This window comes from Callospermophilus lateralis, chromosome 10, assembly GCF_048772815.1.
Source record: "Callospermophilus lateralis isolate mCalLat2 chromosome 10, mCalLat2.hap1, whole genome shotgun sequence".
NCBI classification, from domain to species: Eukaryota; Metazoa; Chordata; class Mammalia; order Rodentia; family Sciuridae; genus Callospermophilus; species Callospermophilus lateralis.
The window spans coordinates 52,684,981-52,701,146 of record NC_135314.1 but is presented as its reverse complement, the minus strand read 5'-3'; the positions used below and the strand labels follow the sequence as shown (position 1 = coordinate 52,701,146).

The 16,166-nt window shown below is 38.0% G+C and overlaps 1 pseudogene; it reads right to left on the bottom strand.

Annotated features, from left to right (window-relative positions):
* Positions 1-2,272: 2,272 nt before the first annotated feature.
* On the bottom strand, positions 2,273-2,515 carry LOC143408180 (cyclin-dependent kinases regulatory subunit 2 pseudogene; annotated as a pseudogene).
* Positions 2,516-16,166: the final 13,651 nt, after the last annotated feature.

Here is a 16,166-nt window from a genome sequence, read left to right as displayed (position 1 = left end):
CTCCCCCCCAAAAAAAATAATATAAACAACGATACATGCTGGAAAGTTGTTGGTAGTACTATGGACTAGTAAAACCACTCTGGAAAACAATATGAAGATTCCTCAAAAAACTGGGGATGGACCCAGCTATCCCACTCCTTGGTATTTTCCTAAAATTAAAATCAGCATACTGTCATGGAACAGCCACTTCGTGTTTATAGCAGAACAATTCACAATAGCTAAGTCTCAGATGCCTGTCAATAGATAAATGGGTTAAGAAATTGTGATTATATATGTATGAAAAGAAAGAAAACCCCAACACATCCACATTGAAATGTGAGCAAGCAAAATATAAAACAGGCATTTCACAACACAAAACAACAAAGTGACTTATACATATATAAAACATTAAATTTCATAAGTAATGAAATATATATATTATATGGAAGAACCAATCAATTGTAAATTAATAAAACAAGGAAGCAAAAATCTATTAGAGTAGAGAGAGGAGAAGGGAAGAGGCGAGGGGAGAAGGGGAAGGATAAAAGGTGAATCATGAACTGGAATAAATTTCCACATATGAATGAGTTTGTTGAGATGAACTCAACTACTGTATATAATTAATAAAATAGAAAGCACTGGGCTGGGGATGTAGGTCAAGTGGTAGTGTGCTCATCTAGCATGCATGAGGCACTGGGTTCAATTCTCAGCACCACATAAAAACAAAATAAAGATATGTGTCCATCTAAAACTAAAAAAAAAATATTAAAAAAATTAAAAAATAAATAATAAAAAGCATAAATAAAAATAAAGTAAAATAAAGTACCATTTGCATAATTTGCAAGATGCTTTCCAGAAAGCTTGTACAAATTTTTGCCCTGTTATGAGAATACTTAAATACTAATATTGTAATTGAATATTAATACAAAGTATTTTTTCCAATTTTAGAGGTGACAAATTATATCTTGATCTTTTGATTTAAATTACTGTTATTTATGAAATTTAATATTTTATATGCCTAAAAGTCACTTTGTTGTTTTGTTTTTTCAGTTACCTGTTTATATTTTTTGCCTGCTCACATTTCAGCGTGGCTGTGTTGGGGTTTTCTTATCATGGTAAACGAACCTAACATAGAATTTACCACTTCAACTATTTATAAATGTCTGGTTCTGCAGCATAAAGTACCTTCCCCTTGTTAGGTAACCATCACCTCCATCTACCTCCAGAACTTTTTCATCACCCTAAACAGAAACTTTGCCCATTCATCATCTCCTTCTTCCTCTACCCATATGGCTCTACTTCCTGTCTCTGTAAGTGTGACTATTCTAGGGATCTCAGATAAATGGGTAGATCATACAAGTTATCCTTTTGGATTCGGTTTACCTCACTTAACATAATAATATTTTCCAGATTAATCCATATTGGAGCATATGTTAGAATTAATTTCTTTTTAAGGCCAAATAACAGTCCATTGTATGCCACACTTTGTTTATCCATTCATCTTCCAATGAACATTTTGGTAGCTTCTACTTTGGGGTACTATAAATAATGCTGCTGTCTATGTTTATTACAAATATCTGTTCAAGTCCTTGCTTTTAATGCTTCTGAATATAACTGCAGGACTGGAAATGCTGGATCATATGGTAATCACATGTTTAATTCTTTAAGGAATTCCCATAGTGTTTCCCTCAGTAGCTGTACTATTTTAAATTACTATCAACTATGCATGAGGGATCTAATTTCTCTGCATCCTTGATAACACTTTTTGTTTCCTGGAGGTTTGTTTATTTTATTTTTATTATTATTTTACATAAAAATTTTATTTTACAAAAATAACAGGTAATATCAAACAGGTATTTATATTAAGAGAAAAACTGACTAGAAGAATTTGGGATGGGGGTTCTGGGGATTGAACTCAAGAACACTTGACCACTGAGCCACATCCTCAGCCCTATTTTATATTTTTTTATTTAGAGCAGGGTCTCACTGAGTTGCTTAGTGCCTTGCTTTTGCTGAGGCTGGCTTTGAACTCAAGAACCTCCTGCCTCAGCCTCCTGAGCTGCTGGGATTACAAGCGTGCACTATGGCTCCCTGCTAGAAGAAATTTTATCTTAAGCAATTTACCATAACCTATTTGTAGTTGCATTTGACTGAGCTTTGTTGTGAAGAATGCAGGTCATGCACAGGTCTGGATGAATAATTTGTACATTTTTCAGGTATTCACTGAATACTACCTTATATATACATATACATTAAATTTGTGAAAGATTTAATTGATGATCCCAGATACTCTTCATTTTTGTTTCTCTTTTGGAAGAGGCCATCTAAAGAGAAAGAGTATGTGTTTCTGGCTCATGAATCATGCACTGAATCCAGCCTAGACAACTGTTGGACACCAAGTCTCCTCCACCCCTCTTCAGACATTGATGACATGGGTTTTGGACATGTTTGGAAAGTTCTCTGGGTAACACGGCATACCGGTACTCCTAGTGCTCTTCGAATACTGGTTTGAGCAGTAGATCTGCCTGCGGGCCATACTGCAGGCCTCGCAGCGAGGCAGAAACGAGGCGGGCGGAGACCGAGTGGGCACGACTTGGCCAAGGACCGGTGAAGCCGCGTGGACGCGCGAGCGTTCCAAGCCGGGGCAACGGACCCAACTCCACTACTGTTGTTGGTTTTATCATAGCTGTCCTAACGGGTGTGAAGTGGTAGCTCATTGTGGGTGTTTGTTATTGTTGTTTTGTTTGTTTTTAATTTTTTTAATTAGTTATCATTGTAGTTTTAACATAAGTGTTGGGTTTCTCTTTTTTATTTGCAGGATCACTTTTCTAAAAAGAATGAGATTATGGCATTTGCCAGTAAATGGATGGTAATGGAGAATATAGTACAGTGCTCAGTGAAATAAGTCAAACTCAGAAACTCAAAAGTTGAATGGTCTCTGTAGGCGGAAGCTAGAGTAAAATAAAGGAAAGAGGGAGGGAAGGATAGGATAACAAAGAACCAATCAAATATAAATTAATAGGCATTAATATTTTCGTGTGTTTATTGCAAATGTGTTCTCAGTTTTGTTTGCCTTTTAATTTTGTGTAAAATTTTTAATTAAAATTTTTGTTTCATATGATCAAATCTATTAATCATTTTATTGGCATCATCTAAGTTTACTTGCATTTCCCTCTCCTTCAAGCTAATAAGTATTAGGTGTATTGTTTCCTTTTTCTTTCAATTCTTTATCTGAAATTAATGTCAGGTAAGATGAGATAACAGTCTAATCCGTGTGTGTTCCCCATGGTTACAATCAATGTTTCCAGCATCACTTATCAAGTAGATTTCATTTCCCTGATTCATGACCAGCACTTTAACAGACACCGAGTTCTTCATATACACTCAGCTTTGCAGAGTGGACCCTGTGAGATGCCTCTCAGATTCCCCTCCAGGAATGAAGAACTTACCCACCCAGCTGCTGGAGTGTGGGTGGGACACAGCCCCAAATCTGGGTCCTGCCTCCCCTCCTTCCAGGGACAGATTGCATCCAAGAAGTGGTCACTACAGGCATACAGGCCCAGCCACTTTGCCTCTAAGCAGGGCAATTTGAACCATGTGACCTTTGGGTTTGCTGAGCTTTTGTTGGACCCCTACCTCAGGTGACTCCCCTTTGCTCAGTCTTGCATCTTCCCTTTCCTGTCCATGGATGTTTTGTGTTTTTTTTTTTTTTAATATTTTGTTTTTAGTTGTAGTTGGACACAACACCTTTATTTATTTATTTATTTATTTATGTGGTGTTGAGGCTCGGTTCGAATCCGGCGCCTCACACATGCTAGCCAAGCGCTCTACCGCTGAGCCACAACCCCAGCCCGTATCCATGGATGTTTATTCCCAAATCATTCTCTGTAAACATCCTGCATGTTGACTTCTAGAGTTTGTATGTGGACGTTTTGTTTCATTAAAGTATTGATCGTAGTACCACATATTTTTTTGTAGTTCTCAAATACAATAGTTTTTTGAATTATTAGTTAGCTGAATCCAGAGTGTTATGATGTTGTATAATAAAACACCATAGAAGGACTGGCAGTGGAACTCAGTGGTAAAGCACTTGCCTAACATGCATGAGGCAAGGCTCTGGGTTGGATTCCCAGTACCACATTAAAACACACACACAGGGCTGGGGATGTGGCTCAAGTGGTAGCGCGCTCACCTGGCATGCGTGCGGCCCGGGTTCGATCCTCAGCACCACATACAAACAAAGATGTTGTTTCCGCCGATAAGTAAAATAAATAAATATTAAAAATTTCTCTCTTTAAAACACACACACACACACACATATCATAACACAAAAATATTCACTAATGAACTCACCTAAGAGCCTCCACTCAAACATCTTTTGTTTAAAAACTAGCATCTTGAGCCAGGCATTGAGGCATAGGCCTGTAATCCCAACTACTCAGTGGCTCAAGCAGGAAGATCACAAGTTCAAGGCCAGCCTGGGCAACACAGTGAAATTCCATCTCAAAAAACAAAGCAAAACAACAACACACTAGCATGTTCCTTTCCTATCAATCTCTGCTGTAATGTAAAACATGTTTTCAATGACAATTTATTACAAAGTGAAATTAAAGTTCTTGCAAGAAGCAATATTTTATGATGTCAATAGAACTGACACTAGAATTGTGTTTAAATTACTTAACAGGGGCTGGGGATGTGGCTCAAGCAGTAGTGTGCTTGCCTGGCATGCGTCTGGCCCGGGTTCGATCCTCAGCACCACATACAAACAAACATGTTGTATCCGCCAAAATCTAAAAAATAAATATTAAAAAAATTCTCTCTCTCTCCCTCTCTCTCTCCCACTCTCTCTTTAAAAAAATAAATAAATAAATAAATAAATTATGTAACAGCCTAGAACTATTAAGAATCTAGTCTAAAACAGCTAAAAATTGAAAAGAGGGAAAATCAACAAGATTGACAACTTAGTAGGCTCTTCTAAAGAGGACTAAGAGTTCACTGGCAAATTCTACCAAACCTTTAAATAGATACCACTCTTTCTCAAACTCTACCAAGAAGTAGAAGAGGAAGGAACAATTCCCAACTCATATATAAGACCAAGATTACCCTAATACTAAAGCCAGACAAAGATAATACAAGAAAAACTAAGACTAATATCCTTTATGAGAATATGTAAAAATCTTTTAAAAAAAACCCTAATGATCCAAATTGAGCAGCATATTAAAAAGATTATATATCATTGCCAGTGGGATTTATCCCAGGAACACAAGAATGATTCAACATGTCAAAATAGAGTTTAGGGCTGGGGATATAGCTCAGTTGGAAGAGTGCTTGCCTCACATGCACAAGACCCTGGGGTCAATACCCAGCAACACACACACACACACACACACACACACACACACACGGAATATAGCCAGGGTGAACACCTATAATTCTAGCAACTCAGGAGGCTGAGATAGGAGGATCGAAAATTCATGGCCAGTCTCAGCAACTTAGTGAAGCCCTTAGCAACTTAATGAGACTCTGACTTAATAAAAAATAAAAAAGATGGGGATTAAACTCAGAGGTAAAGTGTCCCTGGGTTAAATCCCCAGTTACACCCTCCCCCAAAATGGTGTACAGGTGATAGTCTCAGATATCACCAGACTAGGAATTAGAGAGATGGCCAAGACTGACTCCAAAGTCATGCAAAATCTCACCTTGGTAGGCACATGCTCCTGCAATGAATGCAAGATACATTTCAGACTTTATCAGAGAATTGCAAGAATTGATGATATTAGTGGTCACATCAGTGATTGGAGAAAAACACTACAGATCTCGTGAGTCAGGCTGGGGTGGAAGAGCTTGAAAATAGAAATTAGATATTTACCACATGAAACGTTAAAGGTTGCTAGTAGTTTACATTGAAACCTGGAACACCATTTTCCTAAGCTAAGAATGGTTTCTTGCAGCTAACTACTCATATAGATGGATTTTATATTATAATATGCATTCTTATCACATATAGAGTGATTCCCCAACCCCAGTTTCTTGAATATAGTGTTGATAAAACCAACCTAATTCTATTCTAAGACAGGGAGCCATCTCATCACAAAGTTATCAAAAGTTCAGTTCTGTTTTATTAAGATATTTATCTGGCCTGACCATGCTCTGAGGGCTAATCTTGTTCAATTCCAAACTCACTCATGCCTGGCTCTCTTTGACCAGATAACACTCCCTAAAACTCAACTGCACCTCATAAATTCTGATGTTGGAATCTCAATTTACTCCCTACCTTGAAATGCTAAGCCATGGAGCTCAATAACCTGCTATCTGCCTTTGTATTATGCTTGCCAGAATCCTGTTAGCTGTAAGTTCCCAAGACATCCCCCACTTTGTCATTTTTTGTGCTATAAAACCTTTTTCCTGGAGAGCTGGGGGGCTGTTCTGTAGCCTGACTTTGGGTGAGACAGTTGCTGTGTACACAATATAAGCTTGCTTTAATTTGATTTAAAATTGGAGGTCGTGGTCTTTTCTTTGTGTTGTGGTTCAATGTTTGATGGCCCCAGCAAGATCAAACCACCAATATTCTGAAGCTGGACCCTCACTCTGGGACTCCAGGCTGGAGTGCCACCCCAGGGGGTGCGCACCTTGAGATGTTCCAAGGGCCCTGGTTGTGCCTTCAGCTCATCAAATCGCTGGAGTGGACTGACACAGTAAAACAACTAGCAAGTATCCAATGGAGGAGCCTCCATAGGTAAGTGGTGCCCCCATAACATCTGGTATTGGGTTTAAGAGAGATCTCTTTTGGGGACAGTGAGGTGCCTGGTGAGGCACATACACACTTCTGTCTTGGACAGTAGTGAATTGTTTCACTGTCTTCTGGTATTGGTCTGGTGAGGAATTTTTTCTGGGGACAATGAGATGTCTGGCCAGACAAATACACACTCCTGTGTAGGACAGTAGCAAAGTGTTGCACTGTCCTCTGCTCTGGTGGGGACAGAGAGATGTCTGAAGAGGCATATACGCACTCCTGTTTGGAGGATTAGCAAGAGGTTGCACTGCTCCCTGGGTTTTGGCACCTGGCTCTTGTTCCCCTGTGTCTCATTCTGTGTTCTATGTTTTTTCTCTGCCTTTTTGTTGTGTATCTTCTCTGGTATAAACTTAAGGTAACTGAACAACAAAATGGATAATAAGGCAAGTAATCCTGGCACTCCTTTGAGCTGTGTTTTAAGGAACTTTGACAAACTTTACCCCCCTTCAGGATTAGGAAGACAGTGTTATCTTTCCTCCCCATAGTTGGCTGCCTTGAGCACACCCACTGCAGGAGGGAGATGCCAGCTGGAGATCTGGGAAATGAATATCTCCTGAATTAACAAGTGAAATAACATGCCATCAGGGCACCCTGGGAACCTCTACTGAAATGTAACTCTTAAAAAATTCCTTTAAAACCCCTTGTCCCTTTCTGATCAAGAGGGTCATAGCCTTTGGGACAGGAGTCCCCTGGGTTTCTCCTTTGCTAACAAAGCAATAAACCTTCTTTTTCCTTTTTCTCAAAACTGTGTCTTCATTATTAAATTGGCATTAATTGCCTTTAAGGACAGGGACCGAACTTTTGGTTACAAATTTTGGCACCCCAGGTGGGACCGCAGAGCAGACCCTGCTCCGCTTTCTTGGGAAGGCCTGGCACTCCAAGCCACTGTACTTGCTGACAAGGATGTAAGGTGAACTTTTTGATAGCTGACTACTGGAAAGTTAGGAGATGTGCCTGAGGTCAAACTGAACCAGAGGAGCTATTCCTATAAGTGAGGGGAGGGACTGAGGGACTCCCAGCAGCTGCTGAAACCCCTTTTGCTTCAAGGAACTCCCACCTTCCTTCCCTGCACTGTAAAAATGGCTCCACCTTCATCTACTTTGTGGGAGCATCTGGTCCCCTCGTGGGGACATCTTTGGCACCACTGGTGTAGGAGACACAGGTAAGTGGGAGTTGGGAAATTGGGGAGATTTTCCCCCATCTGGTCTGCTTTAAAGGTTCCCATCTGTTGGTCATGGTTTGGGGATCCTCTCTGTTTGTCATTGTGTTTTGTTTGTATCTGTTTCTGGCCCTTAAGACCTGAGAAATAGTGTGTTGATCTTATAGATTGTTTCTTGGAAATGATCTTGTCTGAATGGGTCACCTATTGATGTAAACGTGTTTAAAAAGATGATGTTTAACTGTAACAATCTGGTCTTTGAATGGTTTTCTGAAGTATTGTGCAATCTTGCAGTTGAAAGTTGGTTTGTCAGAAATAAGATAATTAATAAGGAGTCTTAACAGTCAAAAACTAAGTTGGATGCAAAAAGTGCTGCCTGTAATCTAATGTGTGAGCATAGCAGGACTCTCAGGAGGATCCCTGCCCCCATCCATTCCCTCCTGGATGCTTCCCTCCCTTCCTTTGACGATCAGAACTGCTAGCAATTCAGATTGTAGGACTAAAAGAAAAATATGGGATAATTAGTAAGAAAACATCCAGGTTCCCTTTGTTCCCACAGAGCCTTCATAAGCCTGTTTAAAGTCTCCCATTACTGTTTCTGTGTTCAGATGTACTCAATGTATTTTATATTGAGATATTTCAGAACTTATGCCAGATGTTTGACCTCACCTGGAAAGATGTTATGCTATTACTTAGCCAACCTTTAGCCTCAAATGCCCCAGGTATGCTTCTCCTGCTTCTCTGTAGGAAGCCAAGAGGTCAATTTTTCCCTTGAATACAAGTGCTAATTTTTCTCTTCTCACCCCTTACCTTAGACCTCTTAGAAATATCTGAATAGCCTATTACCGAAAGGTTTACTCCCCCTGAGTTATGAACAGGCCTTGGAGCAAGATTTAACCTGTTTGTCACAGAGAGAGGAAGAATAACTCTAAAAATGGTAACACAAGGAAACAGACCTGCTCAACAGCCAGTGGCTTATCTCAGTAAGGAGCTTAACATTGTAGTTTTGTTCTCAAAAGTAATAGAAAGTAAGGTACAATAATTTTCCGACATCCAAATCTGTCCAATTACCAACTAGGAAAAAAAAAAAAAGTGGTTAAAACGCCTTAGTCATGAGGTTTCCGCTCAAAATAGCAGTTTCCCCCAGCTGCTTCCAAACCTAAGCCAGGACTTACACTGAGATGCAAATTGAAGAAGCCTTCAAGCTCAGGAGACTTATCTCAGGCCCAAGGAAAAAGAAGTAAAAATGTTTTTTACCTGAACTCAAACTAAACTAAACCAAAAAGTAAATTGTATAGTACTTTACTAAAATAGTTACCTGCTGTGTCATTTTTTCTAGGACTCATTTTTCTTAGATTCCATATTCTTTGTTTTTGGTCCTATGCACCTAGGTTAATGTTTTTCTGATCAGTTGTATTTTTTATTCAATTACAGAGTTTTTAAACATCTGTAACATTGCAATGGAGATTCACCTGTGAAAAGCTACAAGGCCTTTACTTTTGTATGTATGCACACTGTGCATTGTGTTGTCTGACCATATGTGTGTGTGTGTGTCCATATGTCATGTACATGATATCAAGATTGGCAGATAGAAAATGAGCGCTCATAAAAATTAAAAAAAAAATGGATCCAAATACTTTTAATTCACATGATTTAAAATGGTTCAATTTAAACTGTGTAAACAGATAAAAGTAAAAATGTCTTTAAAATTAAACTCTATTCACAAATCTTTCTAGGTGATCAAAGAACTAATAAAATGTTGATGTCTATAAAATGTCTAATATCCCTTGATTCTAAAAATTTTCTTCAACAGAAAATTGGCTAATACTGTTTAATACGCTTATCTGATATCTTGGTAAAAACAAGTAAAGTAGATTTGACATGGAATTACTCATAAATGTCTTTCAACATCTGATTAATTTACAAAGTTAAAATACTAACTGTTAAATATACCATCCTTGAGTTCCATTGGGTAATATTATTGATGTTTTCATAAATTGGTAGATTAAAAAAGGTTTAAAGTTGCTTTGTCATCACTGGAAAATGTTACTAAGAATTTAAATTTCCAACAGGTATAATTCTGTATACTTGAAAATTGTGTTTTCATGAAATGGTAAACAGATGTGATTCCAAATACAAAGGCCCAAAGGTTTAAAATGTTCTGATTAAGAGTACTGTAAATAACATAAAGTATTTCTTTTTATTAAAATAAAATAATCTGCTGAAATTCAGAAACTTACAAGGATTGCTTCAGAATGTGAACAGAAAAGGGAATTGACAGACAAGAAGGAGGAATTAGAAGGTTCTAGGTACAGAAACTATATTCAATAGAGGGAAAAGAAAGTTCTTCTGGATAAGAAAGTCTTTATATTATGAAATAAGTAAGAGGGTTTAACTAAGTGATAAAAAGATCTGTGTAAGTTAGTTATGTATGTATGTGATACAATCAGTCAAAATTATTCAAGGTTTTTTTTTCCCTAAAGTATTGATGTATTGATATAAACCAAAGTTTAATCTATGTGTTAAGAAGACAAGGATTTCTTAAAACATTAATTTACCCATAACATTGTGTTTATCAAGCTTTGTTTTTTTGAGCAAATAGTCTTTAAAAATTTAAAGATTATACAACTGTGGTTAAAATAACTTTTATTTTGAAATGTGATGTTATTTCTTTAAAAGCTAAATTTGATTAATATAAAACATCAATGTAATTGTGGTGCTATTACTCTTCTTTGTATATTAAATGTGCCAATATCTTTTAGATACCCAAGTCTTTAAGGTAGAAGCTTTAAAAGAGCATTATATCAAGCTGGTGTTCTCCACACTCAAGTTGTATGGTAATTTTAGGCTTATAAGAATAACATATTGGATATTTATTTATATCATTTAATGTTCTATAACTAGACCTGTTATCAATAAAACATATAAATTTTTATGTTATTTTTTTACACTGGCGAAAATTTAAATGTATTTTTAAGTTAATGAAAGCCTATGTAAAGGTTAATATTGTAAAACACAAAAGCATTTTGCTACTTTTCCACAAAAGGTTAAAAGTTCTCAGCCTTTCTTTAATTTGTGTTTTAAATGTACTATCATATTGCGTTAGCTAATATTTATGTGCACTCAAATAACAATATATGTAAACTTTGTAAAAGGGTATTTAAGAAGCAAAGATCAGTTTCAAAACCAGGACACTTAAGATTTATTTATAAAGATTTATGAAGAGCTCCACCTTACCTGAGATAAGGCTCTGCCCCCCACATTAGTACATGTCAGAATGACTCCAAAGTAGGCCAGACTTCAGTTCATTTAAAGATATGTTCAAAGGATTTATTTTTGTTGTTAAGATTACTAGAATCTCTGGCTGGGGCTGTGGCTCAAGCGGTAGTGCGCTCGCCTGGCATGCGTGGGGTCCGGGTTCGATCCTCAGCACCCCATACAAAGATGTTGTGTCCGCTGAAAACTAAAAAATAAATATATATTAAAGAAAGACTACTAGGATCTCAAACAGGGGATATAATATATAACTCAGCCAAAATTCCAGATAATTATTACACAAACTAAATGTTTTTACTCATGTTGATTTTATTTTGTATTTTCCTTATAAACTGTCTAAAGTTTGACTGTTAATGTTTTGCAGAGGTAGTGCAACCTGGGTTAATTTAAGATAATAAGCCATCACCTACAGGACAGATAGGATAGTTCAAACCCCAATTAAAAAAAAAAAAAAAGGGTAAATGACTGTAAAGTTATAGACATTAAAGTTAAAGCCCAGTACTTCTTTTTTAATACTTATTTTTTAGTTGTAGTTGGACACAATACCTTTATTTTATTTATTTTTATGTGGTGCTGAGTATCAAACCCAGGGCTTTGCAGGTGCTAGACGATACTGTACCACTGAGCCACAGCCACAGCCCAAAGCCCAGTACTCTTAATTTAAGACTGGTGAGATTGATTTGCTAGGTGTTTAAGATCAAGACTTAAAATTAAATTTAAATTAAAAGGGCCAAGAGAACCAATATCTGGCTTTTGCTCTCCGAGTCAGCTTGAATCCAGGGAACAGGGAACTTCTCTAAAGAGCTTTGTAACTCTGGACTACATAACCTCCCAATCAGGGAGATTAATGATACTACTGGAAAATAGAAAGCCAATCAGTACACTTGCTATGATGAGGAGGGTCATTGGAGAAGGGAGACATCCCTGATGCTTCCAAGGAAAGTCACATGGTCAGCAACACCTGGACCCATCCTAGTGCAAATGGTACTAGCAGAACTAAAAAGCTGCTCTCAAGTTCCCTTAAGAGTGATTTCCATGGGTAGCTGGCTCTTAACAATAAATAAGGACAAAATTCAGTTTGACCTGCTTCATCTTAAACACCTAGCAAAAACAGTTAAAAACAAAATAGTCATTTATTTCTGGACATTAAAATATATATAGTAGTTAAATGTAACTTAAGATATTCACTTGTATTAGCCCCCAAAATAAGTAAGACTGGAGGTTACAAAGAGAGTTTCTTAGGAAGGAATGCCTAATAACTATCAAGTGAAACTGCAGTCAGAAGTTTTTAGTAGTTTAAGGTCTACAGATCTTCCTGACCTCCTACACAAGTAAAATTAATAATTGCTAACATGATTATCTAGCCCAAGTAGCAGAAATTAAGGGCTTGCTACTAGACACAGAGGTCATCCAGTAAAAATTTTCCAAGATCAGTTGACATTAAGTAGCTTAACTATATCTTATGGGGATGGACATCTGTAACATATTAAATGTTGTGTTTGCATTCCTGATAACTCTGAGGATGTTAAAGATTTACATTCCCAAATGAAGGCCTTGTCCACTCTGGCCTCATTTTGGGGACAACTTCTCAGCCCTCACATCTCCTAGTGAAAAATTATTAATTTCTATCATTTTCATGATAAATATTGACATGTTCCAGATGCTATAATATTTATTTTGTACTCATGTCTTTTTGTTTCTCTCTCATAGAAGCACCTCTCCTCAGATGACTTTACAACCTGTTCTTTTCTAACCAGACTTCAATCTGACCTGACTTCTAAAAGGGAACTCCTAAGGTGTTTGACCCACCTCACATCACCCCTCTCAGCTCCAAAGCAGCCAAAACGAGCATCATCCCTTTTTCTTACAACAGTAAAAAGTTCCTAAAATTAAAAAGGGGGGAATGAAGCCAGAAGTAGACAGTCAGTATAGAAAGGTAAATCAAGTCAGGTCAGATCAAGGAGGCCAGTTTTGAGTGGGTCTGGAAAGTTGGAGACTATCCCCAGAGTGATTTAAATTCCTTCAACAACCTTTCTTCATCCTATCAAAGATTTGAAAGGGACACATAAGACAATAGGGGAATGATAAAACCAACCTAATTCTATCCTAAGATAGAAAGTTATAAAAAGTTTATTTCTATTTTAGTAAGATATTTATCTGGCCTGACCATACTCTAATGGCTAATCTTGTTCAATTCCAAACTCACCCATGCCTGTTGTTATTCTTTGACCAGATAACAACCCTCCCTAAAACCTCAACAGCACCTCATAAATTCTGATGTTGGAATCTCAATTTACTCCCAACCTTGAAATGTTAAGCCATGTAGATCATTAACCTGCTATTTGCCTTTGTATTATGCTTGCCAGAATCCTGTTGAGTTCCCAAGATCCCTCCCACTTTGTAACCTTTTGTGCTATAAAACTTTTTTTCCTATAGAGCTGGGGTCTATTCTCTAGCCTGGCTTTGGGTGAGACAGTCACTGGGTGAGACAGTCACTGGCCAGCCTGTTGAGAGCCACAGCTGAAGGGGCCCCAGCAAACTTCCAGCTGCCAGCAAACTTCCAGCTGCCAGCTGATGATTGGCTCACAGCGGCCCCAGCAAACTTCTAGCTGCCAACTGATTGGCTCCTCTGCGGTGATGCTCATTGGGCTGTTTCCCTGCCCTTTCAGACCACGGAGCTGCTCATTGGGGGACTTTTTTTGACTCTGCCCACGCGACCCAGCCAATCAGCCTCAAGAGCAGGAGGAGTGGGGGAGGTTGAGAGGCTTGTGGGAAGCCGGTGGTGGCAGTTGGGCTCTGAAGGTTTTTCCTGAGGAGCTGTGTGGTTTGGTGTGTGTGTTCTAAAAATAAAGTTTGTTTCTTTTGACAAGTGGCTCCTGAATTGTGCCCAGCCAGACTTCGGCACCAGCCCTCTCTGTGTACACAATATAAGCTTGCTTTAATTTGATATAAAATTGGAGTTCGTGGTCTTTTCTTTGTGTTGTGGTTCAATAGTGTCCTGGTCAGCCATGCTACTAGTTATTAGATATTAAAACTTGGAATAATGTCAGTTATGTAGGATACCACATAAATAGTGAAGGAAAAGATCAACATAATCATTTGATGCAGAAAATTTGACAAATCTTAATCCTTTTCCATGATTAAAAAAGAAACACACATACACACACAAAATGAAGATAAAAGGAAACTTCCTCAACCTAATAAAGGGCATTTATGAAAAAATCTAATTGTGTTTATTAAAAGTTACACCCATAGAAATTAGGAAAGAAAAAGAAAACTTATTAGAATCTACTTTAGAAAAAAGTAGCAAAACTATTTATTAGCAGATGGTAAAAACTTGCATATAGAAAATCTTAAGACAGTTATAGCAGTGAATTCCTGTAACACCTTGGGAGGCTGAGAAAGGAGGATCAAAAGTTGGAGGCCAGTTTAATTAATTTAGTAAGACCATGTCTCAAAATAAGAAATGGCTGGGGATATAGCTCAGTGGTAGAGTACTTGCCTACCATGCATAAGGCCCTAGGTTTGATTTGATCCCCAGTAACACACACACACACACACACACACACACACACACACAAAAGAAAATCCTAAATACACATTCATGCACACATACAAAGTAGAACTACTAATGAATGAGTTCAGCAAAGCAGCAGGATTTAAAATCAAACACAAAACTCAGTTATATTTCTATAGACTAGAAATACTACAAAAAAGAAATTAAGAAAACAATACCATTTACAATAGCAGTGAAAAAGAATTAACTACTTAGAAATAAATTTAACCAAGGAAATGTGAGACTTGTACACAAAAAATTATAAAACACTTTTAACAGAAAATAAAGAATAAAGTTAAGAAAAAGATATTCCCAGTTCATGAATTAGAAGAGGTGGTATAAAGATGGTACTCCTCCCCAGGCTGATCTACAGATTCAATGCAATATTCCAACTCAGCAATGGAGAAATTGATCCTAAAATTTATATGTAAATACAAATGACTCTGAATAGCCCAAAAGACTTGAAAAAGAAGAACAAAGTTGGTGGACTCACACTTTCTAATTTCAAAATTTACTACAAATCTACAGTGGTAAGAACTGTGGTACTGGCATGAGGATAGACATGTCGCTCAATGGAATAAATTCAGAGTCCAGAAAAATAAATTATTTGCAAAAAGATTGCCAACCACTGTGGGGAGCCATTCTCACACGTGACTGGGTGACTCCCGGTTTGGGTCTGAGGCTTCTGGCTGTGTCGGAGCTTTCCCGGCCCTCTCCTGATGAGAGAACCCGTCCGTGTGGGGGTGTGACTGACCACTGACCCCGGGGCCCAATCACTGACCCTGACCTTGGAGTGTGGTCCCCCTTCAACCTTCATTGGATGGAATTTTCCCCTGAATTTCTTGTTCCCCAATAAAAGTCTACTCCCTGGCGTGCTCCCTCTCTCTCTCTCCTGCTAGCCCTGAGTAATCCTTGCTGCCCTACCGGGCGGTTAGAGATGGAAACCAGAGAGGGGAGCCATCTCGGACCTGGTCATAGAAAAAGGTAACTGAGTCTGTGTGTTTTATTTCGATCTCACTAGCTAACTTTTATGCCAAGAACCTCATTAATGAAACCATTGCGCTGGCCGCATGGTGGAAAACCACTTCCAGGCATGGTGGTGTATACCTGTAATCCCAATGACTCCAGAGACCGAGGCAGAAGGATCTCAAGTTCAAGACCAGCCTGGGCAACTTATCAAGACCCTGTGTCAAAATAAAAAGTAAAAAGGGCTGGGGGTATAGTTCAGTGGTAGATCGCCTCTGAGTTCAATCATCAGTACAGAAAAAAGAAAAAGTTTGCAAACCATTCAAGAGGGGAAAGAAAAGTCTTACCAACAGTGTTGGACAACTGAATATCCACATGCAAAATAATGAATTTGGTTCACTAAATCACATGATATACAAAAATTAAAATGGACGCAA